The following is an 11,566-nucleotide window of genomic DNA, read 5'->3' on the forward strand; positions in this document are numbered from 1 at the left end:
AGAAGGACCAAGTGCAAATTCTAACACTCACAATATTACATGGACCATAGCCAATTCTTCATGGATTTGATTCTATAAAAATGAGTTTTGGCAGTTCAGGACAGTAAAATACTGCTTCCTTGTACTTAAAGGAGATTATTTCTAGAGAAACTTTCTTTTCATCTCCCTCAAGCCTCCTTAAATTTCATCCTCTCATGTGCCCAATGAAGAAATACTTCCATAGATTCATGCTGAACCTCAGAGGTCAGTTTCATTAAGTGCATTATTCTAATGGGGTGACAATGAGCAACCTTGTTCTTAAAGTGAAAAGTTCAGGTTTTCTGAGATTTGCTGATCCATAATAATTACCTAGCATCCCAGAACTGATGCCAGAAATTCAATAAATTCCAGAAGGCTGTTTGGAAGCTCAATAATCCAGGTGCTTCCGTGGGTACTACTGGGTTCTACGAATTAAATCAAGCAAAGGAAAACCAACTGATTTCAGTGGCAAAAGAGAGGTGCTTTCACTGGAGACAGATTGAGGTCTTAGGACATAAAATAAATAGACATGAATTGGTTTCCTTGACTGAAAATAAAGATTTTCTGCTGAGACTTCTCCCTCCATATTCATTTCTAGTGGGAAAGACACACCCACAGGTTCATCCTGAGATAGATACTGAACTTGAGCTGTGAAATATTAGTTTCCTGGACTATAAATGAAGACTTTCTGCTGAGACTTCTCTCTCCATACTCATTTATAGTAGGTAGCACCACCTTTTTCTCCTTCTTTTCATTGCTCTCTCTCTGTCTCTCTGTGTCTCCCTGTGACTTTTAATTTTTTTAAGGTATTCTCTGGGGACTTAATCCCTTCCTTTATTGTGCTAATTGGTGCCTTTCCCCATTCCATTTAGGAAAGGCACACTCCCAGGCCCATCCTGAGATGGATACCAAGCTGTGAAATATTGGTTTCATTTTTTGCTTTTAAAAATTAAAGTCTAAAGATTTTTTTATCATATTGTCTCTCTTTCTCTTTGTTTATTTTATTACTTCTTTCCTCTTCTCTAATTCTTTCCTTTTTTCTTTATCTTTATTCATTGGCTGCTCAGCCTCTATGCACTAAGTGTCTAGATAAGCCAAAGTGAACAGGATCCAAACATTGGAATACAATTAGGATCAGAATATTCCTCTATTCCCACTGAATCTGAATCACAAAGAGTGAAAATAGAATGGAAGTGAGATTGCAGATCACCTCCTCCTGCACACCTCTGAACACTCAAATTGAACTTCAAGAATTAGGAAGAAACACACCACCCATCAGATGACTAGAAATCACTGCTGGGTCACAAGAAATATGGGAAAACAAGAAAATATCTCTCTCCCAAGGGTAAAGAATAACTTCTCTTCATCCTCAGGCAGTACAGTGAAACTCATAGAAATGTCAGAAATAGAATTTAGAATATTCATAGTGACAAAGCTAACAGAGATGGAGAAGAGAGACCATGAACTGTCAAAGAGGCAGAAGAAAGGAGTTGATGAGTTCCATGATGTGAGGAAGTTCTTGAAAGGTCTAAAAGAGAAAATACACACTATAAAAAATAATCAAATGGAACTGTTAGAGAAGAAGGCTATAATACAGGAAGTCAAAACCTCCCTTGAAAGTATTAAAAGCAGACTAGATCATACAGAAAATCGAATTTCAGATGTAGAAGATAGAACTGCTGGCCTAGAAAAATCCAACACAAAGACTGAGAAAATTGCCCCCCCCAAAAAAAGAGAATAATATATGAAAAATACTAGATACCATCAAATGTCCAAACATCTGGATAATTGGTTTGCCAAAAGGTGAAGAGACTCATAAGGGCATTGATAATCTATTCCATGAACTCCTGGAAGAAAACTTTCCAAACCTAGAGAGGCATTCAAAGATCCAGTCCCAAGAAATACAAAAGACCCTAAATAGAATCAACCCAAGACCTTCTCCAAGACACATTATAGCCAGATTGAACAAAACCACAGGCAAAGACAAGACATTAAGATTGGCAAGAGAGAAATGTCAAGTTACCTACAGAGGATATCCCATCAGGCTAACAGCGGACCTCTCTTCGGAAACAATGCAAGCAAGGGAAAAATGGGAAAATATATTAAAAGTGTTCATGGAAAAGCAATTTCAGCCAACATTACTGTACCCGGCAAGATTATCCTTCATATTGGAAGAAGAGATAAAAACATTCCCAAACAAAACCTGAAAGAATTTACCAATGCTAGACCAGATCTCCAAGAAGTTCTCAAGGAAGTACTATACCAGGAAAATTAAATACAGACACACAGAAATAAGAGTTCAAAAACTAAGATGGCCAATTTACTGGTAAGGACAGGTCTGGAGTTGAATATTATATCCCAGAATTTAAGTGGGAAGACTAAACCACAACAGAAGATAGATTAAGTACATGAGACTGAACTGGTGAGATAGCATTTTATGACTTTTGACTAAAACATTGGTGATTTTCTTCTAGGCTTTGTTTTCCAGTCTCAAGGATTTTTGTCCTGTTTTGAGCTGCCAATAGGTTCATGTACTTACCATTTGAACAGACTCCTAACCTGTTTCCTCGCTTTATGTTTTAAGCGAAGTTCCTTAGCATTTCTTTGATTTATTAAAGCTAAAACTGCTTTTCTTGAAATTAAAAAAATATATATATATTAAAAGATACCTATTATGGGGACCAGCAGGTGGCGTGGTGGTTAAGGTGCTGGACACTCCCACATGGCCGACCACAGTTTGAATACCAGATCTCGTGGCTTGCTTTCTCATTTTCCCTCTCTCTCTCTGTGTGTGTATCTCTCTCTGTCGAATTAAAATAAATTAATGGATAAACAAAATTAAATAAATATTTTTTAAATAGATACCTATTTACTAACCATACTAAGCTATATAGTATCAGCTAGGTGCTATTTATAGTATATTCATTCTATTCAGAGTTTCATGCCTAAAATCAGACCTGTATTCACAGATATGTATATACCAGCTGAACTTGCTATTGAAAATTATATATGTATATATATATATATATATATACATATATATGAAACTAGAAATGGAAAATTATTGATGATAACATGTATGATTAAGTCACTATGCAGTATATTCTAGGTGGGAATTCACATTTTGTATGTCGTGACGATGCTCAGGGAATGAATGTAAATTAATTTGAAAAAAACTTTAAAATTATATAATTAAAAAATATAGAGAGAGACATGAAATATAAAAGGGGATCCTGAAGACCAAAAGAGATACAAAGGAAGGGAAAAGTAATACACAGGCTAAACTTCTCCAAAATAGAGTACATAGCTTAATTATAATTGGATGAGACATAGCTTAATTGTAATTGGGTGAGAAAAAGTTCCTGGACCCCACAGAAATCTCTCAGAGGAAGAGATACATTATCTCAGACATAGAATCTGAAACGAATTTTTTAAAAGGAGTCAGAATCCAGGAAACTTGTTATTCCAAGTCACAGGTAACAAGTCCATAGTAAAGGCAATTAAAGAGTTTCCCTATGATAGCCAGGAGAGCTATATTAAGTAGTTAAAGAAGATATGGACAAATTTGAGTAAGGATGGCTAATAAGACTGGTAGAATACTCAAAGCATCATTTGTAAGTAGTCTATCTTTTCCTCCAAAGGAAAAGCCATACCCTTATTTTATCATATACTCAATAGGCAAATGCAATGAGTGAAGAGAATTAAAACCTAGGGAACCATGGAGGGACAAACCCACTCTCTTCACCTCCTTTCCATGAAAGGGGATCCTCCCAAACATTCTTGGCCTGTCTCTTCCTGCTTGCCATAGAGATGGAGTGTGACACCTGTTCTATGATACCCAGTGAGTAGCCAGAGCTACTATACCACAATTCTTTCTTGTTTGTTATTTTGTTTTAGTTTTTCCTATAGGGCACATGTGCTTCCATGAGACAGAGAGGGAAAGTGGGAAATATCCCCCAAGGGAATGGCCATGTCACAATTCCTTCTCCTCCATTCTCCTCTCATGATTTTGGGCACACAAACCACCAGGTCCAGGACACAAAGCACTTAGGTGGATGTGGGATACAGCAGCCTTAACTTCATGCCAACTACTGGCCCTTGCTCTACAGTTTTTAACTAGGGAAGACAATTTACCAGAGATCTTGCTTTGTGTTCTAGCTATCTGTATTTTTCTTTTTGAGAGAGATTTTTGCTATAGGTATTATAACTGTCTAGAGGTCAGAGATCATATACTAATCATTGTTGTACCATCTGAAACACCTACCTTATCTCCTTGATGAAGAGGTAGACAATAAAAATATTACTTAAAAACTAGATAAGTGAAGGTCATCCAGTGCTTACTATTTGCTAATAACCTAGATTTTTTGGATTTAAATTATCTCACAAGCAGGATCAGTAATTCTTTTAAATGTAAGAGGAATTCTTTCTTGCACAAAAATTTGAAGAGGAAAAGATGCAATTTAACACATGGGTCACCCAATCACTGAAAATAAGACTAAATCTCAGTGGAAATGACATAGTTTTCTTCAAGGAAGTTTAAAGCACTTTATAGTCAGTACAACATCCAGGTTCATAGCAGTCCTGGGAGAAGCTGTATAATCCTTCACAACTACCTAAACACTTTGTATGCAGTGCATGTCCCCCTTTAAGATCTTTCCTCAGTGCCGGAAATCATGTTGATGCTTAATAAATATTATTATAAAAAATAATATCTATATTTGAAATCCCACCATGAAGCTAAGAAACTGTTCCCAGCTAAGGTCATATCAGAATCTACAGTCTCCCTAGACAAAGCAGGAGATCTTTGTTCAGTCACTGTGCTTGGCAGTCAACAAGGGTTTTCAGGTTTTGTTCAGGCAGGTAATCCTCTACCATAAACTGAAGGAGCAATTTTTTAAAAATACTAAGAACTATATTCATGCTGGAAAAGACCATGTTGTATACCATAAAGATGTACAGTGATTAAATTTAAATTTAAAAATAAATTTAAAAATAAATTTTAAAACTACTGAGGAAGATATAACTAATGGCCTTGAGTTGCTCTCTATCAAAAGGAAACAGAAACTCTTCCAAAGATAACATTGTCTACTACCGAATATGTACAAGTGCATGAAACTACATGGCTGCATATAGGTTCAAGGCTACGCAGTGAAGAGAGTTCACAGCATCAGAAAACACATGTTTGACCATTTCTTTTGTTTTTAATATTATTAGTGTAGTTGTCTTGTTTCAATGGTAGCTTAATCATTTATAGCTATGAAATACAGGGTTTAATTTCTTTTAACCTCAGTATCACTATCTAAAAACATGGGAATAAAAGTAGTAGTAATTTAATATCATTATAAGACTAAATAAAACAATTTTTCTAAAATTCTTAGCACATCTCCTCTTACACAGGACATCCAAGATTGAAGTTATTATTATTTATTCTCTTTTTCCGTGTATGATAAATCTGAATTTGTATATCCTAGCTCATTTTAATTTTATATTCTGATTACGTCAGTGTTATATATTTATTGCAGATATTTTAATAAATGCAAACAATGTAGTTTGGAAAATAATGTCACTCATAATTTTTTAAGATTAAAAACTATTAGCATTACAGTAAATTACTAATTTCTAATTTCTTTTTTTATTCATTGTCGTTATTTTATTATTTTTTTAAGTTGACCAGAGAGAGACAGAGAGAGAGAGAAGGAAAGTGAGAAAGTATGCTGTCAGGTCCAGGACTCGAACCATAGTCAGCCATGTGGGAGTCCAGTCACCTTAACCACCAGATCACCTGCTGGCCCCATCAATTTCTAATTTCTAAGGAAAGGGGTCATATTATTTTATCTGTGCAAGGTACCTAGGACATAGTAAGTACTCATTGACCGCTGAATGATGTCTTTGGAACAAGATAGCTGTATTTGTATATAAATTTTGAAGGGTGATTTCTGAGCTCCTTTCAAAGCAAATAATTCATCAGAACCAGGAGAAGGTCAGAATAAAAAGACAGATTCCCTAGGGTACGTGTAGGGCACCCCCTAAGCAACACTAACTGAATGTTCATATGTACAAGGGGACTTTTTAAAAGTTCATGGAATTAAAGTATAAATTGATTTTGGTACAAACAATTGTGGAATTCATGCACAGTTTCTTCATAATACAGATTTTCCATAAACTTTTTGAAGTCCCATTATATAGTGCAACACATGGTTGCTCTGTATAAACTGTATTGGGACCAGCAGTTAGCATAATGGCTATGTCACTGGACTCCCATGTAGTTGATTACGGTTCGAGTTCCAGACCCGGCGGCTTAAATTCACGCCAGGTGCGTGTGTGTATGTGCCCAAGATCCTAAGAGAAAAATGGAGGAGAAGGGACTGCGGCATAGCCATCCTCCCAGGGGGTGATTTCTTGCTTTCTCTCTCTGTCTTTCTGGCTAGAGCACACGCCCTATAGCAAAAAGCTCCCCACCCCCCACAAAAAAAAAAAACCTATTAATTTACTTTCCTCTATGCGATGATTCTTATTCCTATTCTTTTCCTTTTACTCTTAAAATCTGTTACACAGATTTTAGAAACTGTATATAAGCAGATAATTGTAGTTTCACCTTTTTTTTTTTTTAATGCCAGAGGGAGCATGTAGGCATGAGTGAGAGAGAAAGCCTCTCCTCCAATGGGGCTGGTCATGCTGCAATCTTCTTTCATCCAGATCTCCATCCTGTTGGGATCCTGCACGCACAAGCATGTACCAGGTATGTCTTTCAAGCCAGCATGGCCAGAACTGGAACTATAATCCTCATCAGCCATGTGAGATACAGCTTCTTCTACACAGTGCTTAACCCCTGTGCTATGGATCTGGCACCTACAGTTTTACTTTCTTTTAGATTCTTCATTATCTCTTTGTCCTAGACTTTGCACTCACTTATCACAATAAATTTTATGGACTGATAAACTAAATCAACACCCATCTCAGATCATAGTCTTAATCCAAGCAGGTAGTGGCAATTTTATCTAAATCTCTCAGAGAATAGAGAACAGACCAGTTGGTCATCAGTTGTTCATTCTTAGTCTCTTGCGTCATATCAAAGACATCTGTTGAGAAACTGGACTACTGAATAAGAACGGTAGGTTGAGTTCTTCAAACCTCTATCGCCTGGCCCTAGGTGGCTGTTCTGTTTACTCTTCTTCATGATCAAGGTAGCATTAATAAAATATGGCACTGTGACCTCATGGTTAAGACAGCTGGATCCCAGATGGCTGAACACGTGGTTCAAGTTCTGAACCTGTTGGCTTGAGAAACACATCAGACACATGTATGTGTGTGTTGAAAATCTCAACAGGAAGGAGAGGTGGAGGAGAAGATATTGCAGCATGACAATTCTTCATGGGAGGAGGTGGTGCCTTTTCCTCTTCCTTCCTGTCTCTCTCTGATGAGTACATGTGCCCTGTGGCCAAAAAATGAAATAAAATATAAAATAAAATATAACTTTTGGAGCCCCACTTCCTTGTTTCAAATCTAAGATCCACTTTTACTACTCAACATCAAATAAAGTAACCCTCTGATCTTGTTTTTTCATGTACTTTGTGTGTGGAAGCATTAAGTAAGTGTAAATTACTATAATTTGTAGTGGAAGTAGTAATGAAATCAACCCTAGTGATTGGGGAACTAGTAGTGTCCAGCCAAGTATCAGTATTGTCATGAATCAAAGTTCATATAGGTATGATTTGAATCTATTCACAGTACATATCTAACGATTTCTTTATTTGGTCATTAGCAAATTTTTTTAAATGTCAGTTATATTCTGATCACCTTGTTAAGAACTGTAAGGAACCAGGGCATGAATAAAACAGACATTTTGCTTTAGTAGTTTCATAATGCAATAACAGACTCAAAGACTTGAAATCTCAATTGCATTAGGAGGTGTCTTTTAGAAATGTGTAGTGCTTTAGTTCTATATGACAAGCTATATAAAGATTTAATGATTAAAATAATCAGAAAAAAAGGGATCCCTTCCATCTCTGCACCCAGTGGTCAATTTCCAAATTATTAGTTTCATAAAGTCATTTACCATAAAACTGAAAACCTAGTGTTAAAAGCACATGTGTGCTCTAACAGGGGACATTATCAACAATGTTATTAATGCATTAAGAACAGACTGAACTAAGCACTGCCACATACAGAGTAATTTTCAGATTCTTCTTTCCTTAATGGGAGAAGGAAAGAAACTAGAAACATATAGCTTTGCAAAAATATGTACTTAGATATGAAATGCAGAAACAAAGTTAAAGGTATACAAAAACATGGTGAGAGCCTTATAAAAATATTAAACTCATCTCTCAGAGACTTCATACTTGACTAAGAATATATAAGAAGGGAGTCTTAAGGTCATCCCACTCCACCTTGTCCAAGATGAGCAACCACAATTCAATTTTTCATGGATTTAATACTTTGGTAAAGATGATTAGTATCAAGACCAAAGTCAGGCAAGATACCCACTGTGCCTCGGCCTCTTCTGAAGACCCTTTATGCACAAGTTACCCCACAGACATGCACCACTGATTGAGCCTGACCTGAAGACTGCTCTATAGACTGACCACAGACAATGAAGTGGCCTAAAACACTCTGTCCCATTAGTATCACTATCTGTTGGATAATGAGGGTTGGACCAAAGTAGATCTTATCTCTTAGCATAAATGCTAAACATAGAAACACAGATATTAGGGAGATAATAGAAGAGAGAAATCAGTAAACAAAATGCACTAGGCAGCAGTTATCACAGGGCAACAGAGAGCAAGAAAGCAGAAATCATGCAGTAGAAAGGAAAGTGGATAAAATGTACTCAAGGAAGAACCAAGAAAGTTGAGGGGTGATGCTGAGGTAACTAAGCCCCTGAAATGCTAGAGTGTGGAATAAAAACAACTGCTTTCTGAGATCACCAATGGAGCTGTGGTTAAGCCACTGGAGTTATGGCTGTGTCCCACTAGCATTTCAGTTCTCCATGAGGCCTGATTTGGGGCTCCTGGACAAATTTTTTCTGTCCTAACTTTCTTACATTATTACATTAGCTTCCCATTATCTAAGAGAGCCTGGGAGTTTCTGTTTCATGGAATATGAAAGTCCCTAGCTAATTAGAATTAGAGGTGCTAATCTGGTTATTTAAATTACATATCACTTGCTTTCACTATAGCTTAGTGGTTAAGAACGTGGACTTTGAAGTTGGATTGACATGGTTTTAAATTCTAATCCTATCATTCAGAAGCTACTTGAGCTAGTATAAATTCCTAAAGTTCTTTGATCTTCAAATTCTTTAATCTAAGAAAGGAAGCAAGTCTACTCAAAGGGTTGGTGTGAAGATTGCACAGGACCAGGGGTATGTATGTGAAGTGCCTAAATAACACATAGCACATAGCAAGTACTCAATAAAAAGTAGCTCTTATGATACTTTAACGATCACATTGGACATTGACTCCAGAATTGCTGTACACTATAAAGTCAGATCATACCTGCTTAAGGATTTATTTAGGTAAAAGGGCAAACATTTTGCTAAGGTGCCTTGTGCCTTGAGTCCCCATTGTTTCTCTAATGACTGTCTGGTCTCTTCAGATCCTGATTTAGTTTCACTCCTGCACGTCAAGTATCTTATTCTCTTGTTGTGAACATTCCTCTCTTACCTGCTTACAAGTCAACTTCCTAGATTCCTAATTAACTCTGAAATCTGACTCTTTATATCTGATAATGACCCAATTCTGGACTCTCTGCCCTGTGTGTTAGGATAAATCGAAGGTGCGGGTGGGATTCATGTTTATGTCAGCCTGTAAGTCACTAAGACTTGAGGGCCTGGATTTTTGCCTTATTAAACATATCTTGACTACAAATTTATATCTGAATCTAGATTCATGAAAGAAATTGTAAGCCCTTTTTAAAATCTTCTCTCTCCACTTAGGGCCCCACAACACAAAGTGGAAGGAAGTGGTGAAGGGAGAAAGGAGGCCTAATTGACAATTCCTGCTTAGGCCAATAGAATCGTACTGTTTGCTTTGGAAGGCAAATGGCCTGAATGCTTTCCTCACTGTTTGCATGAACCTATGAAGCATCTGATCCATCCAATTACATCCCATAGTAAAGGCTAATGGATATTAAAATTACATGGGTCAGAGCTCGAATACAAGTGCAGTTTTCTCAGCTTGAGCTAAATCAAGTATTTACTTTGAGACCAAAAGTACAAATTGTGGGCTGTTGAATCAGCTGGAGCTCTCAAAATAGAATTTGACCTGAATAGAGATAATTCCATGAAAACACTACTGGAAACCAAAATGCTTATCTAATCTGTAAGTCTGGCAACATGTACAGCATTACTGATCGCTGGTACTGGTGAAAGAGTCTTAACTTTTATGTCTAGAGGAAATTAAGCCAAGAAAAAGTGTACCATTTCTTTCATTCAGAGGAAAGATGCTTGTACATTTTACATTTTAAATGATTCCACTTGAGCACTTGGAAAATTAAAGGGCTTTCAGCCAAAAACAGCTCTATGTCACTTGGCTATGTGGAGCTTAACTAAAGCTTGGTCTTATCTAACTTCTCAGAAATACACTAACCAGAGATTCTATTAGAGTTCCAGAACTAGCATATGCCTACGAAGGATTAGAGGGAAACCAAAGTAAAAGAAAGCAATTTTCTCATAATGGAGAGTATAATGGTTATAGATACAAGCATGAGAAGAGCCATTCCAGATTGTCAAAATGAGCTTCAGGCTTACTGTCACTAAAAGACCATTCACAGAGCAGGCCGGAAAGAGCTCTGGTAATTCCTAATAATACTGAGAAATGGAATTCATCTTGGGATCCTTAAAAGCCCACCTTTCCTAACAGCACACAGTTCCCATGAGAAGGAGAACAGCTGTTAGTTTTTACTAAACTATGTATATCCCTAGCCTTTATTAATAGAGTACTCAAAGCTACAGTTATCAGAGGGGGCTTTTAAACAGTCGACAAGCTAGGAAGCATGACTTCAAGAGTGACTTCCCATGGTGCGCCTCCTATGTCAGTCCATTCAGGCTGCTGTAATAAAATACCATAAACAGGGTCACTTATAAATAAAAGAAGTCTATTTCTTGCAATTACGAAAGCTAGAAGCTCAAGATCTAGGCACTGGCAGATTCAGTATTTGGTGAGCACCCACTTCTTGGCTCATAGGCAGCACTTTCTCACACTGTCCTCACGTGGTGTGTGGATGGGGAGGCGGGGAGGACAAGCTCCCTTGTGCTTCTTTTGTAAAGACTAATTCCTTTCACAGGGCCTCTGCTCTTATAATGTAATCCCCTCACAAAAGGCTTCACCTCTTAATACTATCATTTTGAATGTTTGGATTTCAACATATGATTTTTGTTCAGACCACAGCTTCCTGTCTGTATACCCTTGTGTGAATGTGTGTGCATATTCACTCAGTGATTCTGATTTAGCTCATCAGTCAACAACCCACAAACTCTCCATCTTCTTGAAGGAGCAGTGTAATTTTGTCTAAATTTTACCTAGTTCTGCACTAGCCCTGTGAGCACTCTTTC

This window comes from Tupaia chinensis, unplaced genomic scaffold (genome assembly GCF_000334495.1).
Source record: "Tupaia chinensis unplaced genomic scaffold, TupChi_1.0 Scaffold138407_1, whole genome shotgun sequence".
NCBI classification, from domain to species: domain Eukaryota; kingdom Metazoa; phylum Chordata; class Mammalia; order Scandentia; family Tupaiidae; genus Tupaia; species Tupaia belangeri.